The following is a 23,372-nucleotide window of genomic DNA, read 5'->3' on the forward strand; positions in this document are numbered from 1 at the left end:
AAATGAAACGCCTATAAAAGTTGGCGAAGCCCAAAAAGGCCTGCAAGGACTTGAGTGTTTGAGGTACTGGCCAATCTAAGACTGCTTTGACCTTGGATTCGTTCATGGATAACGCTCCTGGGGTAATGTGGAATCCCAGAAACTCAACAGACGTTTTATGGAACTGACATTTCTCAGGTTTGGCAAATAAGGAATGTTCTCTCAGATGGGATAGTACTTCTCAGACATGCTTTACATGGTCATCAAGATTACGAGAAAAGATCAAGATGTCGTCCAAGTACACAACCATGTATACATCCAGAATATCCCTGAATATGTCATTCATAAAGCGTTGGAATGTGGCCGGGGCATTACATAGACCGAAGGGCATGACTAGGTATTCATACAAGCCGTAACGAGTACAGAAAGCAGTTTTCCACTCATCACCCTCGCGAACGCGCACTAGATTGTATGCGCCGCGCAGATCAAGCTTGGTGAAAACAGAAGCATGTGATAAGTGGTCCAGAAGGGGTGTTATTAACGGAATTGGATATCTATCCTTTTTTGTGATCGCATTAAGACGCCGATAATCCACACAAGGACGTAAATCCCCCTCTTTCTTAGGTACAAAAAATATAGGGCTTGCAGCCGGTGAAGTAGAGGGGCGGATATGTCCTAAACGAAGGGCGTTCTGTACATACTGTTTCAATGCTTGTTCCTCCGAAGGAGACAAGGAATAAATCCTGCCCGAAGGAATAGTGGAATCAGGGAGTAATTCGATTGGGCAGTCATATGGTCTATGTGGAGGAAGTACCTCGGAAGAGCCACGATCGAAAACTGATTCGAATGATTGGTACTCAGATGGAATCCCAGACACCAACCCCCCAACGGTATGAGAATTCACAACCTCTGATCCATCAACACTCAGCGTGAGTTGAGCTAAGGCTCCCAAGGCCCGAGAAGGGGTATCAGTTGTTTGATGGGTCGGGAGACAATAATTCTGACAGATCTCGGACTCGAAGAGCACAGTGCCTGATTGCCAATTAATCAGCGGATTGTGTTCACGTAACCATGGTATCCCTAATATGATACCGAATTGTGGTGTGGTAATCAAGTCAAAACTTAAGGTCTCTGTGTGAATGTCTTGTATGGTCAACAAGAGAGGTGCAGTTTGGTGTCTAACAGGACCAGAAACTAACGCAGAGCCATCTACGGCTTGAACAGGTTCAGGTCGGGTTTTTACCACTAAAGGTAGATTGAGGGAATGGGCTAAAGCAATGTCTATGTAATTTCCAGTAGCACCTGAATCAATGATGATTGTGACTGCATGAAGAAGGCCTGTAGAGGGACACAGAGTAGCCTTTACAGAGACGGGTTGAACACGAGCAAAGGCAAGAGGGGTACCCGGAGATGAAGACTGAAAACTCGACCTGCTCTCCGGATCTAAGGTCGAGCTGTCCGAAAAACCTGGCTCTTCTTGGGACGTCGAGGGCACTCTTTCACGTAATGTCCCGTGGTGCCACAATAAAAGCATGCATTATCCACCCTTCTACGTTCCCTCTCAGATGTTGTAATAGGGCTACGTAAACCTCACACTTGCATAGGTTCTTCCATACTGGAAGCAGGAGTACTGACAAGTGTAGGATGGGAAGAAACCCCCAACTCAGCTCTACGCTCCGATCGTCGTGCATCTACCTGTAAGGCAAGATCAACTAGTTCCTGATACTGAGTGGGCATAGAAGGGATCACTGCTAAAGCATCTTTCATTATGTTACTCAACCCCCTATAAAAGACAACTGCCCGCTTGCTTTCTGGCCATGATGTTTCTGCCACCAATTGATTGAACCGGGTGATGTATTCTATCAAAGTCCTTCTACCCTGAGTTAGTTCTAACAACTCCAAATCCCTAGACTGTGCCTTGTGTCGGGTATCAAATACTTGAGACATTTCTAGAACCAACAAATCAAAGTCATAAAGGACTGGGCTATTATTCTCCAATAGGGGATTAGCCCAAGCGGCAGCTGTCCCGGCTAAATGGGAAAGGGCAAAGGCGACTTTAGCAGTGGAAGTAGAAAAGGCCAAAGGTCTACACAAGAAATGTAACTTGCACTGATTAATGAAGGTTCTGAATTTCATGGGGTCACCTTGATAACGTTCAGGAGCGGCCAGGGGGGAAGGCGTTGGGAGGACCACCGGAATTGGGACTGTAGTATTTGCCAAGGGAGGAGGTGTGGTTGAAGAGCTAGCATCTCCGAATTCAGGGTCTGCAGGAAGGGAATGCTGAACACTCTGTATGGAATCTAACCTTTGGTGGATCACCGTATTGGTGGCAGCCATATCTGCCCTTAATACTGTAATCGCCTGGACTAAAGCAGCTATGGGTTCTTCCGTGGATCCCTGCATTGTCTAACACAACTATACGGCTTCTCAGTCTGTTCTGACTTGAGTTTCGTGTAGACCGATGAGACCTCCGTCCCCAAGTGACGCACAGGGGAACTAAAAAGAAACCCGCTGTGCGACCTTTGAGGCCACAAGTGGGAGATGACTTCCCAGATCCACATAACCTCTGGAACACCGATGCTGCTGTCAAAAAGGAACGAGGTTAAGTACCAGGCAATCACAATACATATCAAGTAAACCAAAGGATCTAAAAGGCCTTACCTATCTGGTGTTTGGAAAACCCAGGAAACCTAGTAGAGTGGTTCGAGACTCAGATGATGCGGCGGTCCCTGGAATAGTAGAACCGTAGGTTAGCGTGGAAGTAGGATCAGCCACCTGTAGGAGTGAAGGCGTGACTTGAATCCCAAGAAGGGAAATGGCTTAGGAGTTCAGCGAGGTACCAAGGGATGATCCAAAGAAGTCAGAGTAAAGTCCAAAATCCGGCAACAGGTAAACAGTTCCAAGCAAAGGTACAAAGGGGTATCCGAAGGAGTCCGAGGTAGAGTTCCGTGATCAAAGGTAACAGAGGAGCAAGACGTAACGCCAAACAGGGTCTGAAGACAGCTGAGAAGCAATGAGTGTTCTGTCTCTCAGACCTTTATACTGTGCGTCTCTGGGTCATGTGACGTCCACCAAGGTCACGTGAGGAACGCCACTCTGGATCACGTGATCGACGTGGAGACGTAACACCGCCCTTTCTGCTATATGTTCTCCAAGGCAATTGCCAATGCAGAAAGGGTTGCAATTGAGCCCGTACACCATAGCTGGTACGGAGTTTTCGGTCCTTTGGGTTCACCGAATAACGTGAGCCTCGAACAATGGAAGGAGATGTTGGGGAAATGTGAGCAGTGTTCTGGTGTGTAGTGGACTGGTGTGCAGAGGATCGCCTAACATCCTGCCCCATGTGTGGCCAGTATGCAACTTCTCGCAATTTTTCTAATGTCCTATGAAACCCCCGAAGACTGGCTGTGGCCTCATCATGGGCGTGACTTAAAATCAGGCTTCAGAATGAGGTAGGGAACACCCACTGGTCATGGCCAGATTTGTATTTCCTCACCAACAAACCGTCTTGGATTTGAAACATTTTTGGAAATTTCATCAACACTCTGAGGTCCTCTTTCCCAATGTAATTGGTATCCATCAGGGGAAAGTTCTCAGGGTCCTCAATGTGTTGATAAAACTTACCAATTATTGGATCCCCTTTTGAGCCATAATCAAATCAGCATCTGGGGTCTCCTTACTCCATTGTGCAGTTGAGAGTTCATTGTGAGCATTTGTCTGGGACCTAGTGATAGCAGTGACCTGGATTTCCCCCAAAAGGGACTCGATCTCAAGTAGATGCCCTTGGATGGCTCCAGTTTTGGCCAGCTGATCAGCTAGGTCATTTCCAGTTTTGTCTGTTCCTCTACTTTAGAATGACCCTTCATCGTTTTCCAATAGATGGTCATCGCATTCAAGGTGATCAGATCATCAATATTTTGTATTAATTTTCCGTGTTTCAATGGTTTGTTATTAACACATAGCATACCTCTGGTTATCCTGTTACCCAGGCGCTCCACTAACCCGTTCTGTACATAATCTGAATCAGTGATTATGAACAGTTTGTGGAGTTGGTGTTGGATGGCAGTGAGCATGGCTTGATGCACAGCCATCAGCTCTGCCACTTGACTACTTCGGGGACCGATTTTGTACCCCACGGAGGGTTCTGGGGCATCATTCACCCATGCATTCCCCACGCCAGCCACAAGTTCCTTTTCCCCGTTGTTGTCAACATGGTAGCACCCATCCACATAGACAGTGGGCATTTCCTCAGACTTGTCTTCTTCATAGAGTATGTGTGGGGAATTAAGGTATGCCTCCATGTTGTCCTTGATTTTTAGACTTTCATCCTCGAGACAGTTTTCTCTGGCACAATCATGAAAGTCAGCCAGACCTTGCCCGAGCGGACTCTTCTTGTTTTGGCCTATCTGACCTCCACAGGAAAGCCTTGCATTGACAGAATCCAGGAAGTAATTCGGGAATTACTCACATTTCCGGCCCAGATTCTATCACTTTGAAGATATTGCAAAGGTTGGTGTGGAGTCTCCACTATGATGTGTTCCCCCAGGATAAACGGGCAGTAATTCTTCAATGCGCACAACGTTGCTGAAGTGGGAGAATGGAAAACCAGGCTCCCGTCCTTCACCTCTCGCGCTTGGCCTAGAGGGTCACGACCCAAACACCCGCCACAAGAAGAGTTTGTCCACTTACCAGACGACCAGATACCCTGGTACAGGAACATACGTATGTGTCCATCTGCTTGCCCAGCAGCCCGCACTGGCCATGCCGACACCTGCGGCACGGATCAACTAGACTAAAATCTACACGTTGTTAGAGATGCCATGACGACCTAGACAACGGGAAGCACATCTGTACAAATATACACACTGGACATTCCCACACCAACCTACACGAAGAATATACTCAGTGCTATGACGTAGGCGACAGGCATATTCACGGACGTGCATCTTTATTATTTTTATATAGGCTTTCAGAATGCGGAAACGCAACACGCGTCATGAACTTTTTACTAGCTTGCTCACGCTTCTCTTTGAAACCAGTTACCACCATGAGAAATATAATAAAGACAATACTGGTTATGGAATTATATGCTCCTATAACCTAAAGCACCTGTGCACCAAACGGACAACTTATGCACCGGGCCAAAGTAGGCCTCAAACAAGAGCTCCCGTGGACATCAACAAGACAAGAGTCAGTTGCTGATCCTGCAGAATGAGCTTGGCGAAGCAACCAGCCAAGGTCGCAATGTTGCAAACCCACGTTCCAAGAGCAAATCATCAAAGGCACGATGTTGCAACCTCGCACTCCGCGCACCAACGTTAAAGTCACACCGACAAATTAAACCAGACGCACAGTAGAAAAACAATATTAATTGTGCAGAATTATGCCTCTTTCATGGTCCCTCCCCACGTGACCAAGCCGAACCTGACGAGATGCCAAACCCGGGAGAACAGAGGCGTCTGGATCCCTCGCTACGAGACACTGGCAGATACACTTGAAAGGCTCAATGGACATCTGCAACAGTGGGAACGGTACCCCGTCTAGCTATGAATAAATCCTCACATTGTCTGCATGTACCCATAGTGAAACATTGTTGCAATTTACAGGTACACCGAGAGCTGGGAACGACGGTGGTCCCAGGCTGGGAAGCTCACGGGCGCACCAATCAGAACATGGGGCTCTTATCACTGACGCCAGCACATTTAGCCAATCCTCAGGAGCCTTCATGTAACAATTTTCATGTATCTAATTGTAGGGACAACCCAGATATACCACCTGACTACACCTTGTCCACTAATATCTTTCTCTATATGTGTGCTATACTAACCCTACCACTCGAACACCCAATTAAGAGTGGCGATAGGTTTTTTGTTAACTTTCTGAAGTGACGCAAGTAGCGCGTCATAATACAGTAAAAAGGGCCTGCGAGCCCCACGATTGTGTGTGTGTCAGGACGAACGCGTGCGCTCCTTGACCCATCCCTGCCGTTTTGTCTAATAAACAGCAGAGTCACCTTGCTCCTTGTGTGCGTCTCATACTCTATCTCATCTTATCTGGGATACACACGGGAGGAGTTGGGGCCTCCCTGCCTGGAGGTCTGCGGACGGTCCGGCCGACCCCGGCAGAATTTCCCCCCCGACAAGTTGGAGGCACTGCTGAGATCTGTTTAAGATCGACTTTTATTTTTACTTTTTCCAGGCACTCCTGTTGCGAGGAGGCCCGGCGGCGCGGCCCCCTCTGCCGTTGCCCCCTTCTGAGGACTACAGGACCATCGCGGAGCTGCGAGAAGACCGGACAGCGCAATCCGGATATTGGCCCTCGGGAGCCGGTTGAGAAGTATCCCGCCCGCGGTTGGCGAGTGTCCAGACGTGGTCCAGACGAGGGGAGGTGGCGAGCCGCTTGGAGGGGTGCACGCAGTCGAGCGGCCCTGCATCGAGAGAACTTGGTGAGCATGACACACACAACGAGCAATGCGAAATTGTGAGGGAGGGGGGAGGAATTAAATAAGGGAGGAGGGAGGTGTTGCACAGGTGCGCGGCGAAGGTTTGACAATATAGTGTTGGCAATGGAATGAAAGGGAGTGAAAAGAGTGCGAGAGCAGTCGGTTACGTCACGCGAAAGAGGGGGGCGGAGCACGAAACATCACGTGTGGCCGCTCGTAGACACTGATTGGCCTAAATCACGACTAACGTGTAGGGGTGGGCGTGTGTGGTTTCCTACGATTTGGAATTTATTGATCAATGAGTAAATGAGGTTCCCTATTGTTCGAGCAAGAAACTCGATAGGTAGATGAGGTTCCCTATTGTTCGAGCAAGAAACTCGATAGGTAGATGAGGTTTCCTATTGGTCGAGCAAGAAACTCGATAGGTAGATGACGTTTCCCTGTAGGGGGTAGCTAGTTGCATAGTTGCCTAATACGGAAGATAATTGGCTGGTTAAGCCCTCCTGTTGAGGGGCGTATCACACGCGAGGCGACGCAGCGTGTGCAGTCCGATTATATTATTGATGAGATTACCTTGTTCCAGGAGAGACAGGAAGACAGCTGTAGGGTTAGCGGGGGTAAATTGCAAGTGTATTTTGAAATTAATAATGAGAATGTACTAGTAGCGTAAAGACATCGGTGACGTCACCAGTAGGGATTTTATAGGATATCACGAGCACAAGGAACATTGAGTTTTGAAAGTGGTGGGGAAGAGAAAAATGATGAGGGAGCGGATACGAAGATAAACAATAAACTAGTGGATTGGAAGAGGAGAAGGGGAGAGGGGCGTGGCTGAGCACGGAGAACGCCGGCCACGGCAAGTGTAAAAGGGGGAGGAGAACGAGGAATAAGGACGACTGTATAAGATCGTAGTAAGGGGTACGCAGTCACAGGGGGCTGCGTGCGCTTCGGCCGCAGGGGGCCGTAGGGGAAGGAATATACAATACAAAATTATACATATATATATATTTGTGTTTTATTATTTTTTGTTTTTATTAATTATTATTATTGCATACTTTGTAAAGGATTGTCGTAAGTCCCCACACTTACGGGGCCAGGTAAACAATATAAGGTTGTAAATTGCAAACTGATAGCGAAGGGAGGAGTAACAAGTGGGGCACAACTATGTCATATGGGACAGGGTCGGGAGGGTGGGGGAACACCCTCACTACCCCACTACAACACATATGCACAACACTGCCACCCCATAGGGAGAAATTAATTAAGTACAGCATAGAGTGGACCCAGGGGATGGATAACAAAATGTTAACACCATGGCCGCCTAATGGTAGTTTCGATCCATATGCCCAACATTCATTGCTAAACCATCTGCACAATACATACAAGGGGAAGAAGTTGGCGAGCCATGTGGAGGTGTTTAACTTATGGAGGATGTTCCAGGGATCCCGACCAGGACCAAATGGAATGTTTTCTATGGGAGAAACACCGAAAGTAAAGGAGATTAAGAAAGAGGGAACGGGTGGGGAAAAGGGGTGTGAAAGGAAAAAGAATGCGGAGAATGAAGGAGAGGGAGGAGAAAAGATTGATAAATTAGAAGACATAAAAAAGGAACCGAGCAACGAGATACCCATAACACCGGGAGTGAAAACAGAGGGAGAAGGGTTGTACCCTTTAAGAGAATTAGGAGAAATAGAAGGACAGTTAAGGGCGGCTGAAGGATACTCGAACCCGGCATACAGCCCTCCACCATATGTAGCTCACAGGAAGATAGTGGGGGAGGGGAGGATTGGAGAAGAGCAGATTGTAGAGATAGGACATGATGAGTGGGTAGCTGCACAGATATTATTAAAATTACGAGGTTCACTAACGGGAGAAGAAAGGGAGGCAGTAAAGAGAACAGGCGAGGATAGTACAAGGGAGAGTGAGATGAAGGGGGAGGAGCTACTACGACAAAGAGAAGAGATTTTGGAGGAAAAATTGGCAAAGCTAAGGGATGAGCAGAATGAATTACTAACACAGCTTGAGAAGGGGGAAAAAGAGAGAGTGAGGAAAAGGAAAGAGGGTAAAGACAAATTGGACAAATTAAGGGAACGAAATGAGGAGCAAAGGATAGAAGATGGAAGGGTAAGAGCAGCAGCAGAAAGGGTGTCAAGAGTAGTGTTGAGAGAAAAAAAGAAGGAAGAAGAGGAAAAGGAAAGGGAATTGGAAATATGGAGGAGGAGGGTAGTATCAGAGGCAGCTAAGAAATATGAAGAAGGGAAAGCAATAGAAAGAGAAAGGGTGAAATGGGAAAGAAAGAAAGAAGATGAAAGAATATTGGAACAGATGAGCAACGAAGTGATGGAGGAATTAAAAAGGAAAAGGGAGGAAAATAGTAGGGAAATGGAGGAGAGGAGTGAAGGGGAAAGAGGAGGGAGAAATAAGGAGAGTGAAAAATGGGGGGATGTATATAGAAGTAGAGAAGTAGCAACAACATCAACACCAGGGGGAACAGTTGGTAACAAAGGAAGAGGAGAAATGGAGCTAATAGACTTAGAAACAGTAACAGTAAAAGGGAAAAAAACAGAGTGGGGGATACCATCTATGACTGATTTTTGCAGTGAGGAGGAAGAAGGAGTAGAGAGGGTAGGAAGAAAGAGTGAAAGGGAAAGCTTAGATAAGCTGTACCTCACTAGAACAAACATAGACTCGCCATGGATCCGTAAGAGAAGGGAGGAGCTGGAACAAAGTGAGGAGAGGGTGCAACAACTAGTGGAAAAACAAACCCATGAAGCCACACCATCGCCATCTCCATCACGCCCTCCCCCATCGCACCCTACATGCTCAACCACCACACGCACGCTGCGCACAATAAAGCTTGCGCCCTTCATGGACGAAGTGACTCCCTATGCATGCCGGCTTAGAGACCTCCCTAGCCGCAGGCAAGACAGACAGATAAACATACCCATATTAAACACAGGAGATGACGAAACAAGGGGAAGGGACGGAGAGGTAGGTAGGAGGAGGGGTAGTAAGGAAGAATTTGAAGTGGTAAAGGAAACGGGGGAGGAGGAGGGGTGTGAGGACTCAATATTATGGAACATAAAGGGTGACACAAGACACAACTTAATGCCACTGTTGGAGAGAGGAGGGGTTAGACCGCAGTATGTACCATGGAAGCATACGGATAAAGAAAATATAAAATGTAGGCTCCCATCACTAAGTGGAGGTGCGGGTAAGTGGATATATGAAATGGAAAAACACACCGCAGGGCAGAAACTAGCAGTAGGAGATGTGAAAGGCCTGTTAATATCAATATTAGGGGATAGAGCGGACGACATCTGGAAGAGAGCGGGATTCCATGGGATAACAATAACGAACACATCGCATGATGGGGCGCCATTTGCAAACTGCAGACATGCGCTATGGCAGGCACTGAGAGTACAGTACCCAGACACATCAAACATAGGAGCAATTACTTCCCGTAAGATGCGTGAGAATGAGGATCCTGTTGATTATATACAGGATATTCAAGAGAAGTGGCGCATGGAAACTAGAGAACAATGGGATAAAACACCAGCCATATTTTATCATATACTAGTACAAGGGCTCCCAGAAGGAGTTCAGAAACAACTAAAGAAAGTAGTGGGAATGGAAGTAAAACCATGGCCTGAAATACAGCTGACAATAGTACATCACTGCAGGATATGGCAAGGAAAAATGAAACAAAAGGAAGAGGACAGGAAAACAGAAGAGGCCAAACTAGTACAGAAAAAACTAACTAAATACACAATGGAAGGGGCACTAATAACTGCGCCCACAACAATGGCCCAAAGCCCCACACAAGTAGTGGCTGCACAAGATCCAGCTCTAATAGCACCTCCACAAAGTATAATACAGCAAATGCCGCCACTACAATTACATGCACCAAACGTGGGAGGAGGGTACCCAATGCAAGGAGCTGGGTATTATGGTTATAACAGGGGGAGAGGAGGATTTATGAGAGGGAGAGGATACGGATATAATACCCAACAGCAGGTGGGGGGAGTTGGAAGTTCCTACCCCACAGTGCAACCGGTATACCAGGACAACACAGGGAGCTTCCCATGGCAAAACAGAGAACCACCCGTGTGTTGGAGTTGTGGACTACTAGGACACATGTCACGCACGTGTAGGGTCAGGCCAGGAACACCAGCATGGAATGAGCAGGCACAACCTAGGCCACCACAAGAACAGCAGGGCATACAACAACAGCAATTAACACAACAACAGCCACTGCCACAACAACAAGTAGTGATAACACAACAACCCCAAACTGAACAAACGCAATTGGGTAGGGTGACGGTATTGGGACACAACCCTTACACAGGAAATGGCCAATCATTGTACCCCCAATAGGACAGCCCACAGACGGCCTTGGTGTGTCCCATCCTGTCAGTAACACCTAATAGTGCGGAGGAGCCACGCATAGAGGTAACGATAGGTGACAAAAAGTTATCATTCCTTGTTGACACCGGGGCAACCCGGTCTTGCATAAGGGAAGGTAAATTTAAGATGTCAGGCGAAGCCATGAACACCCAAGGATTTTCTGGGGCTAAAGGATTGGTTCCTTTTACTGATAACGTTCCCTTATCTATCGGAGATTACGATCTGTCAGTTCCACTCTTGTATTATAGTGCCTCACCAGTAAATATACTGGGGAGGGACATAATGAATAGGTTAAATATGACAATCTCAGAGGATGGTATAATTTGCTCTACTCCAGGGATTAACATGCTAGCAGCACGACAGATTATGCAAGCATACTGTGGGCAGACAGCAATTAGGGCGGAACCAGTAGATGGCGAGATATTCCAGTATGGAACAGACATGGCATTTGCATGGATGCCAGGGATAGAAGGGAAAATATGGAGGAGGCCAGCAGCTTATCTGTTCCGACCAGAAACACCTGTTAATGAACAAGAAGGAAAGGTGTTTGCAATAGACATTGAAAGCATTATTACATCAGCTGAGTATATTGCTGTGCACGCCCAAGACAAAGAAGGAAGAGCATGGAGGGCAGTGATAGCACTAGCAGAAGGATGTAGGTTGACCCAGGTGTCAGATGAGGAGCTGTTTTCAGAAGAAAAGGAGGAGGGGGAAATGGTGTTCATGATGAGTGTAGAAATATGGTTACGAGTGGCTCACAAACAAATAGCGCAGAAAATTGCTATGGCACTTGAGGCACCTGCATGCACCCCAGTCCCTTTCTTTAAGGAGGATATGTCAAAGGTGCCCAAATCATTATGGACCATTAGCCCTTATGACGTAGGATGCATTAAAAGCATAGGGGGTGTACGGATAAAATTGAAAAAAGGTGCAATACTACCAAGAGTAAAACAGTACCCATTGTCAAAAGAGGCAGATGAGGGCATATATGAAACTATAACGGCCCTTATAAACAATGGCATATTGGTCCCCTCAGAATCACCATGTAACACGGCTGTGTACCCAGTGCGCAAGGCTAAAGGGGGGTCTTGGCGCTTCATACAGGACCTAAGGCCCTTGAACAACATAGTGGAAGCAGAATATCCAGTAACAGCAAACCCGGCCACAATATTGTGTGGCATTCCAGCAGAGGCATCACGATTTACAGTAATAGATCTTAAAAATGCATTTTTCTCAATACCATTACACCCCGACTCACAAGATTTAACAAGTTTCACTTACCGAAATACTAAATGGAAACATACCAGGTTACCACAAGGGTATTGTGAATCACCCTCAATTTTCAATAGAGTAATACAGATGGATTTGGGTAACGTTGAGGTGGAAAGCACAGTGTTACAATATGTGGATGACATAATAATTTGCAGTATAAACGAAAGTAAATGTAGAGAGGACTCGTTAAAAATGTTGACTATATTGGCTGAAAAGGGGTATAAGGTAGACATGGAAAAAATACAATACTGTCAGGAACAGGTACTCTACATTGGCCAACTGATATCCCAACATGGAAGAAAGATTGCACCACAAAGAGCACAGGCCATCTCAAGCACTCCCATGCCACAGACTGTGAGAGAACTGCAGCAATTTCTGGGGTTATGCAACTACTGTAGAGCATGGGTATTTGATTACAGCTCATACATAGGACCCCTGCTTGAGGGTTTGAAGGAAGCAAATAAAGGGGAGAAAAGGTTGGGGTGGACTATGGAAATGAGGGAGGCATTTGACGAATTGAAGGACGCGATATCAACAGCTCCAGTACTGGCATTCCCAGACTATGAGCGACGCTTTTTTATATTTTCACATTGCGACTCAGCAGTAATGAAAGCAGTATTGGCCCAAAAAACAAGCATGGGCTATAAACCAGTAGCATTTTATAGCGGTCACTTAGACCCCGTGATGTTAGGCCACTTCCCTTGCGAACAAGGCCTCGCTGCAGCTGCTTTTGCAGTAGAAAAGGCATCAGCAATAACCATGGGGTGTCCAACTACACTGTTTGTGGAACATGCATTATTTGCAATATTGAATAAACCCAAGTCCACACTAACGACACAAAGGGCATCAGGTTATGAGATCATTTTGTCTAGGGCTGAACTAGCGATTGTTAGATGTAGCACTGTTAACCCTGCAAGATTTCTAGCAGAAATAATTGAGGAGGGAGATTACGCCCACGACTGCACCCAACTAAATGAAATATATTCATGTACTAGAAAAGTTGAAGAGAATGCACTAGAGGGAGGTGAGCTTTTGTTTATTGATGGGTCATCAACTATTGATCAAGGAGATGGGATACGGAGAACTGGGGCAGCAGTGGTAAAAATGATGGAGGCTCCGGTGTGTGTGGCTATGAAATGTGTACAGTTACCACAGCATTACTCTGCTCAAGCCGCTGAACTAGTTGCACTAATATTGGCATTGAAAGAAAGTTTTAACAAACGTGTAACAATATATTCCGACAGTGCATATGTTACATCCACTGTCCACTCAGGGCTAACAAAATGGAGGAGAAGAGGGTTTAGGAGAGCTGATGGCACTCCAGTGCAACATGCCCTCTTGTTGGCTGAATTAATTGAAGTAATAAACGACCCCCAAGAGCTAGCCCTAGTAAAATGCACCGCACACACCAATGGTGAAGACCACGTCTCAAAAGGGAATGCAGCAGCAGACGCACATGCGAAATATGCTGCATACTTTGGTGAGATATGGGACCCCACAGACTCACAGAGAGGGAGAGGGAGGGGAATGGCTAGGGAGATGTTAATAAGAGAAGGGTATACCCATCTCCCAGCCACACAGATTATGGAATTACAAGCAGCAGCACCAATGGCCGAAAAGGAAATATGGGTAAAAAGAGGATGTACAATGTCACCAACCGACGCACTATGGCGCCAGAGTGGTACTGGGAAAGTTGTAATACCGTTGGCACTTTTAAATACCGCCCTGAGCCAATTACATCACCCAGCCCATACAGGCAAGGAAATAATTGCAGCACGAATTAGAGATGATTGGTTCTGTCCTGAGTTAAATTCTCATGTGTCAAATTTTATCAGCAATTGTCTCACATGCCAACAGTTTACGGCCGATCATACCCTAAAAGTGATAAGAGGTACCATACCCCGGCCAGAAGGACCTTTTCGGCACCTCCACATTGACTATGTTGATATGATCAACATATGTCAAGGTAATAGATACATGATTGTAGTAGTATGCCCATTTTCTAGGTGGATTGAAGCAGGGCCCTGTTCACACCCAGATGCATTTAGAGCAGCCAAATTCATAGTAAGGGAGGTCTTCCCCAGGTGGGGAGTGTGCGAAGTATTAAGATCAGACAACGGCCCACATTTCGCAAACGAAATGTTCCAACATATCACAGCCCTGCTGAGCATAAAGCACAAATTTGCATGTGCATATCACCCACAGGCTAACGGTGTATGTGAACGCCTAATCGGCTTATTGAAGGAGGCAATTGCAAAGATACAACAAACAACAAAGAAAAGTTGGTTGTATTACCTTCCGTTAGCCTTGTTCGAACTGAGGAACAGGCCAGGGTCCGACCACCACCTCACCCCACACGAGGTGGTTACTGGACGTCAAATGCGCCTTCCCCTAACGTCAAGGGCATTCACTGACCACGAAAGTTCAGCGAGTGTACTAGGTGATGAAATGTATCAATATGTGTCGTCTTTGATTACTAGTGTTGTGTTTGTGTCTCAACAGCTCGAGCGCACGCGGGGCGGGTCCACCAGAGATAAAGAAGAAGGCGCCAGTACAGAATTAGAAAAAGAGAACTTGTGCAAACTAGCCAAAGGTGACCACGTGCTACTTCGCAATTTCAATAGAAGGTGGAACGACAAAAGGTTCACCGGCCCACATCTGGTAGAAGACGTATCAACAAGAGCAGTAAAACTAAAGGATAAGCGTGCCTGGAACCATCTACATGATGTAAAGATATACAAACTGCAGACCCGCCCCAGCGCCAACGACAGGTCCATTGGAACAACAGCAACAACATCCCTGACAGCGGAAGGAAGTTCTACCACAGACAACGACCCAATTGTTCCCTTACCTTCTCACTACCCAGACACCCCAGAGACAACAACTGACGAAGAAAGGGGTGATCACTACACTGCCCACCCCATGGTCACACGTTCAAAGAGTAAAAATAATTACGCCATCTGAGCGCTAAAACCCCCCCCCCCGCCCATTGACTGCAAAGGACAGTTGTAACTTAAACTGAAAGACATTGGCCGCACAAATACACATGTAAACACGTGAATGTTCTCTTTTTTCTCTCGCACATACAGGAACTGCGTATTATTGTATTATTAAGTAGAAAGCTAACTAACAAAGTCCACTGTCCAGGCGTAGATGGTACTCCCAGACGATAACTACCCAGAAGAATTGTCACACCAATTTGTATACGAAATAAAAAGGCCAACATACCTAAAAAGAAGAAGGGTACGTGTTTACTACACAGCCTTCCTCCTGGCCATAGAATATTACATGCCCCACCTCCGCCCATACTTGCCGGTCTTAAGAGACCAATCACTTAGAGTAGCGTGGGAGCAGCTCTTCGCCTGGGCACTGAATGACTATTTGATAGGGAGAGCTTAAACAAAACAAAACTAACATTTAAAAACGAGCATTTCTGAGAATTTTTAGGCGGGCAACTTTAACGTCGCAAGAATAAGCTGCCAGGACTGCAGCAAGGTAAGAGCAAAATGCCGGTGAGATTAGCAATTGTAATAAAAATAATAGGGATTTTGATGATCACCGGATTTTTGGCTGCTTCTGTATGGCAGTATAGCTGTGCTATCAATTTTGTTGCTGCACCCAAACCTAATATACCCCCGTTCCTTGCTGCAACAGGTGTTACGTCAGGTGGTAGTAGTAACATTGCACCAAAGAAAAATAGAGTTAAACGCAGCACATACTCAGACAATAAAGGTATTGATAATTATGTACAAGATTCAGCACACGTCACAAACAACATATGGTACCAACACATGACCCGCATTGGTAAGCAGACAACTGAGGATAGCTGCTACGTCTGCTCATTAATACCATACGCCATGAGTGCTTCACGAACATTTGTTGCCACAGAAATAAATCTGAAGATAGCGCAGTGCATAATATACTTGGCACTGTTCCAGACGAAAGGAAGATTCCAAGGAACTGTAGTGCACATGACATGGAGAACACGAGACTCATACCCATATGAAAACAACTTCCTCAAGACCTACTTGAGTTATCACAAGACCAGTTTACATGCTGAAGCATTCAAATATATAACAAGTGGTCCTGCAAAAGGAGAAACACAGAAAGTAACACTGCAGTATCTACCATGTGATTGGTACGCCACTGAAGTTCCGGGTAAACAAGGATGCTGGGAGAGGCCGCTACTGACGATAACAGGAAAGGTGTATCTGGATAACAGCTGGGAGATAGGAGTAATTGGCAGCAACATGGTAACAAAAGAAACTATCTCAACCATCGAGACACACAATCACCGATGTTGGACGACGTGGATCAAGTATGTACCAATGCTCACGTGGGTAGAAGAAGATGAAGACCCAATAACGATACTACCGTTGACTGCGCCCAAGGTATGTTACCAGCATAAAGGAGAGGTGGACGTAGGATATAACACCAATTGCGCAAGTGTGACGGAGTTACCTGAGGGGGGAGCGGGAACAGCAGTAATAATGGACCATTATTGGGCCTGTGGAGAAAAGGCATACCATACACTGCCTCCCCTGTGGAATGGTGTGTGCACAATGGTACACGTCAATGTACCATCACTAGTGGTACCTAAGAAGCACGTCGATGTGGCGAAATTTCCTAGAATGAATGAAGGGGATAAGAGAAGAAAGAGATCTGCACCACTCCAGGAGGAGCAAGGGAACAGGACCAACAGCAATGACACTGTCCTAAATAGAAGAAAAAGACAAGGAGAGCCGCTGACAGGAAATTACCTGTGGGGAAGGTCGGAAACGGCACTAACATCAATACCGCCAGAACACAGACTATTCAGCAGAGCAGCAATGTTCTTCTCCTCAATAATACACCCGGGATTACAGGCTTACGCAAACGCAAAATGGCTCCAAATAACTAGATGGGAACTAATGATGACCATCAATTCTACAGTAAATGGGTTCAACGCAATAAAAGAGGAGCTGCGAGCTGTAAGGATGGTAGCACTACAGAACAGATATGTATTGGACCTTCTCACAGCAATGGAAGGAGGAGTTTGTGCAAAGATAGGACAATCATGCTGCACGTTCATACCTGCCAATGATGCTGACAATGGTACACTGACAGAAGCAGTTTCGCAATTAGTTCAGATGCACTCCAAAATGACGGATGAAAGCAATGGTGTGAACAAGGATAAGAGCTGGTTTTCACTATTATGGTCGTGGATGCCATCCTGGCTGTCAGATGGACTGAAAATAATAGTGGGCTGTACTATATTGGCTGGAGCTACCCTGATCATAATTAGATTTTGGAAGGCACGAAAGGCACGCACTACTGACGAGTTGCTGGAAATGGTGGGAATGCACCCCTTGATGCCAGCAGATGACGGCCAGCATACAGGTGTAATAATACAGGAAAGGGAGAAGCTGCGCACCCAAATAATTACCAACCATCTAGACCCACCATCAGTAAAGACCGAGAACCCAAGAAACCCCAGGAGCTACATAGGAAGATGGGTATACTGTACTCCTGGGGGTACCTGTGAAAATATGTATTGGTCCTTTGAAGATCATGTAAACCACTATGGACATCTCGGAGGAATAACTAAGATATGGCGAGTAAGAGGAGATAACGAGAAGGATATGTTTGTGGTCGACAAGTCGACCAGAGGGGGGACTGAAGTGGGAGAATGGAAAACCAGGCTCCCGTCCTTCACCTCTCGCGCTTGGCCTAGAGGGTCACGACCCAAACACCCGCCACGAGAAGAGTTTGTCCACTTACCAGACGACCAGATACCCTGGTACAGGAACATACGGATGTGTCCATCTGCTTGCCCAGCAGCCCGCACTGGCCATGCCGACACCTGCGGCACGGATCAACTAGACTAAAATCTACACGTCGTTAGAGATGCCATGACGACCTAGACAACGGGAAGCACATCTGTACAAATATACACACTGGACATTCCCACACCAACCTACACGAAGAATATACTCAGTGCTATGACGTAGGCGACAGGCATATTCACGGACGTGCATCTTTATTATTTTTATATAGGCTTTCAGAATGCGGAAACGCAACACGCGTCATGAACTTTTTACTAGCTTGCTCACGCTTCTCTTTGAAACCAGTTACCACCATGAGAAATATAATAAAGACAATACTGGTTATGGAATTATATGCTCCTATAACCTAAAGCACCTGTGCACCAAACGGACAACTTATGCACCGGGCCAAAGTAGGCCTCAAGCAAGAGCTCCCGTGGACATCAACAAGACAAGAGTCAGTTGCTGATCCTGCAGAATGAGCTTGGCGAAGCAACCAGCCAAGGTCGCAATGTTGCAAACCCACGTTCCAAGAGCAAATCATCAAAGGCACGATGTTGCAACCTCGCACTCCGCGCACCAACGTTAAAGTCACACCGACAAATTAAACCAGACGCACAGTAGAAAAACAATATTAATTGTGCAGAATTATGCCTCTTTCATGGTCCCTCCCCACGTGACCAAGCCAAACCTGACGAGATGCCAAACCCGGGAGAACAGAGGCGTCTGGATCCCTCGCTACGAGACACTGGCAGATACACTTGAAAGGCTCAATGGACATCTGCAACAGTGGGAACGGTACCCCGTCTAGCTATGAATAAGTCCTCACATTGTCTGCATGTACCCATAGTGAAACATTGTTGCAACTTACAGGTACACCGAGAGCTGGGAACGACGGTGGTCCCAGGCTGGGAAGCTCACGGGCGCACCAATCAGAACATGGGGCTCTTATCACTGACGCCAGCACATTTAGCCAATCCTCAGGAGCCTTCATGTAACAATTTTCATGTATCTAATTGTAGGGACAACCCAGATATACCACCTGACTACACCTTGTCCACTAATATCTTTCTCTATATGTGTGCTATACTAACCCTACCACTCGAACACCCAATTAAGAGTGGCGATAGGTTTTTTGTTAACTTTCTGAAGTGACGCAAGTAGCGCGTCATAATACAGTAAAAAGGGCCTGCGAGCCCCACGATTGTGTGTGTGTCAGGACGAACGCGTGCGCTCCTTGACCCATCCCTGCTGTTTTGTCTAATAAACAGCAGAGTCACCTTGCTCCTTGTGTGCGTCTCATACTCTATCTCATCTTATCTGGGATACACACGGGAGGAGTTGGGGCCTCCCTGCCTGGAGGTCTGCGGACGGTCCGGCCGACCCCGGCAGAATTTCCCCCCCGACATTGCTAGGAGTGCCATCTCACAATCGTTGAGTTTTTCCTCCACATAGGATAAATTCTTACTCGCATAGGAGATTACTTTATTGACCTTGGGGGTCATTACGAGTTTAGAGGTAGCCATGGCGCTATTAGCTCCATGGCTGCTTCCAAACCGGGGTCTGGGTCCGGTCTGGCTGAATGGGGGCTTACCGGGACATTCCGACCTATGCGGACCCGGTAAGTCCCCATTCAGTTGACCATTCCCCATTCCCATTTGAGTCCCAATTGGGCTCAATGGGAATGGGAAGGCGCTAATAACAGGCCCGCAAATTGCGGGCACATTATTAGCTCCAAGGTCCCTTAACGGGACCCGCAGAGAAAGGCTGGTCAGACCAACCGTTCCTGCTGGGAGCCGCTAAGGGACCTCAGAAGAGGTTGGTAAGGGTTTACCGGCACCGGCATCATTACCGGTGACAATTATACCTTACCGTCCAACTCGTAATGACCCCTCTTGTCATGCTTTTGATATAATACTGCAGTCAAGCATGTTTTTGAGAACCCTGTCTCCAAGAAGAACTCCTTGTTTTTGTCCGGGTAAGCTAGGCAAGGCGCTTGTGAAAGGCTTCTTTTGAGTTGTCTTACTGCCTTGGCTTGTTCTGGACCCCACTTCCACTTGACCCCGCCTTCAAAAGATGGATCAGGGGTCTTGTGATCTCTGCGTAATCCTCAATGAACTTTCTGCTGTAATTAGTTAGTCCAAGGAGGCTCCTTAGTTCCCGCAGAGTTGTGGGGTCTTTTATTTTCTGGAGTGCTTCTACTTTCTTTTCCTGGGGACAGAGACCCTCAGGAGTTATCTCATGCCCTAAGAAATTGACACAGGTCCTGCACCACTGTGCCTTTTGGAAAGAGAGTTTTGCTCTGGCACCCCTCAACTGGCAGAACATAACTGATCGCCGGTACGTGTTCCTCCACAGTTGAGCTTTTGATTAGAACATCATCTACATAGGCCAGGTTACCCCTTTCACCCAAGTCGGGCATGGCCTTATGCAGAAAGATGTTAAATTCATTGCCGGAGTTGATGTATCCAAAGGGAGTCCTGGTCCAAGTGTACTGCTGCCCCCGAAGGTAAAGGCCAGCTTGTAATGGTCCTCCCTACTGACAGGTACAGTCCAGTACCCGTTGGTAGGTCAATTGCAGTGAATACCTTTGACCCCTGGATCTGGGCCAGCCCTTTGTCAATGTAGCGAAGAGGCCACAGGGAGGTATGGCCCCGTTTGTTGAGATCCCTTAGGTCAGCACAGAGTCTCCACTGGCCGTTTGCTTTCAAAGACCCCAGCACCGGATTATTGAAGGTGCTGTGGACTGGACGAATTATCCCATTGGACTCAAGGTTCTTAATTATTTCAGTAACGGACTCCATTGATGCGAGATGCAAGCAATATTGCTTCGCAAACACTGGAGTCCTGCCAGGGTCTGTGGGAATTGTTGTTTTGTGAATGTCGGTGCGACCACAGTCATATGAGTCCACTGCAAAGAGATCTTGAAAATTTAAGAAAACTTATTTCAATTTTTGCTTTTGCTCCAGATTCCCACAGGCATCAGCTAGGTTGACCCTCTCTTCAACCATCTGCCTGAAACCCGGAAAGACTTCTGGTTTGGCTATCTCAGCGGCCTCCTCCAGCTGTGTGGAGATGTCCCTTGTCAAAGTGCTGATTTGGACTGTTGGCTTCAGGTGGGGAAGGCAGTCCTTGTCGACTGGAAAGATCACCTCATCCCTCCTGAAGTCACAGGTCACATCTTCCTTACCATAAGGGCAGGAAGAGTACACCAGGAAATTCCCCCCATGCCGGGTGAAGAACCTGTCTGGTGTTGTGTCATTGTCGCTATCACTGTCAAAACAGTCCTTAGGGATTGGTCCTAACAGTTTGTTACCTAAATATATGGAAAAATGTCGGTCATCAACCGCAATTCCAATAATGGTGCCTGCGCCCAGAGTAATACTCTTTAGGTTGCTGTTATCCACCTCTATTGGAATGGTGTTGTGTTCTATTTTGACCAGTGGTGGTGGAAATGAGCATTGAGATGAACATAGGCGTCAGGATTTTTCAGTTTCTGTCCTCTTTTAATTTTTAATTCCAGTGAGAATTGTCGGGTCCATTCTAGGATGGTGATTTCCTCTCCTATCTGAATTTCAACTGCATAAGGCAGCAGTTGAGCTGACCGAAATGCTTTCTCTGGGTCATCAAAGTCCATGGGATTACCCGCTAATCGGGACCAGGGTTTGAAGTTTATTAGGTCCAAACTAATGACAAAGCGATTGAGAATGTCACTGCCTAAATAAAATGCAACAGGGACATCTCGCACGACCCAGCAATTATGGACTATGCTCTTGTTACCTATGGACATTTTTAACATACACTTGCTAGGCAGGAGATGTTTGGAATTGGGTATTTCCAGGTCAATTTCCCATTTGTCTAACAGTTTAAATGTGGGAATGGCTGGATCTTTTAGGAGTTTGTGGAATATGGCCTCGCTGATGAAGCTCTTACCGTTGTTCACACATACTCCGCCGAGAACAGAGTACTCCCCTTCATTTAACTGAATAGGGATGAACAACTGCTCTCCAATTGTCTGAATATCAGCCAAGCTTTGAGCTGATTTCTCATCATTTTGGACTGTAGGAGTAGGATTTTCTGATGGTGAATTTCTATAGAATTTCAGATTGTTTCCATCCAGTTTGGAATGCCACCTTAGACTGGAAGGAAGGTTGATGTTCAGAAATAGAGAGGACTCGCCATCACCAGTTTGCTGTCCTACTGCAATTACTGTCACATCTGGGATTTGGTTATTCTGGAAGTGAAATTCAATTAGGTCAGGTTTTTGTTCAACCATGTGGCATGTGCCATTTAAACTAACATGGTTGACACTCTGTTTCAATTTTATTGGTCGGTTAGTCTGTGTCCAGAGGACCTTGTTTAAACAATCTATAAGGGGAGACAATCTACGTGGGATGCCATTCCCTAGTAAACATGGTGTGTGCTCTGGAGTCACAACTATGGCCGGGTGCTTCACCTTGTGTCACCCAATTTTAATCTCTAAATCCGCAGTCCCCTCGATAAGAATTTCTTTCCCATCAAAGTTCTGAAGTTGTCCAGGAAGAGGGGTGAGAGGAATTTGGTATTTCTCCCCCTTCCCGAATTCAGCTGATCAAAGGCCCTTTTTGACAGAAGGGTGGCTTGGGATCCAGTGTCCACCAGTGCCAAAATTGTACATTGCCCCTGTATTTGGGCATAATATCTTTCCTCCTTTTCCTCAAGGGGGAAAAGATAATGCACATGTTTGGCCAATTGGTGGGTTAATTTCTTTGTTTTGAATTCTGACAGAGGGGTGATTTGGGCAGGATTTTGTTTGGGATCTTGGGAACCTGGGCGATCCCCCTACCCCCTTTTTGGAGGCAGTCACCAGAATTGGTTTGACCAAGGTGATTTTCTTGCTGGTCATTCTGGGTTTTGATGATGGGCGGTTTTAACTCAGTCCCCCCCATCTACCCAGTCTTGATCAGGATCTCTTGGGACCCATTTTTCTTTGGGAGGAGTTCCCCCATCTCTGAAGGAGAACATCCTTTTCGCAGAATCCTCTGAGGACCCCTCTCCTTCAAATTGGAAGATTTGCACCTACTCCACAAAATGGGCCTTTTTAGGCTCTTTATTTCTCCTGCCCGCCCTCTGTTCCTTAGGTTGTATTTTAGTTCCGGTTCCTGGGTTTCCAGGGGCTTTCCACAAGTGGGGAAAGAAGCTTCCTCTGAGGCTTTACGCCCCTGTTCCCCCTGTGCCTCCTCCCCTGGGAACCAGTGGGTTGTCGTGGATCTTCCCCGTCATTGTTCCGGAGCACCAGACCCTTGATTTGAGGAGTTCTGAGTTGCTATGCTCATCGGAGGGTTCCGTTGAGCCCTCAGCATGCAAGCCAGATCCTGTTCCATGTTCTGGACTTGGCGCTCCAGTTGGTACACCCGCTCTGGCTGGTACGGGGTCCTCTGATCTATCCCTGGTTGATCACGGGTAGGGTAACTGTCCTTTCTCCCATA

This window comes from Ambystoma mexicanum, chromosome 11, assembly GCF_040938575.1.
Source record: "Ambystoma mexicanum isolate Mex_15411 chromosome 11, UKY_AmexF1_1, whole genome shotgun sequence".
Lineage (NCBI taxonomy): Eukaryota > Metazoa > Chordata > Amphibia > Caudata > Ambystomatidae > Ambystoma > Ambystoma mexicanum.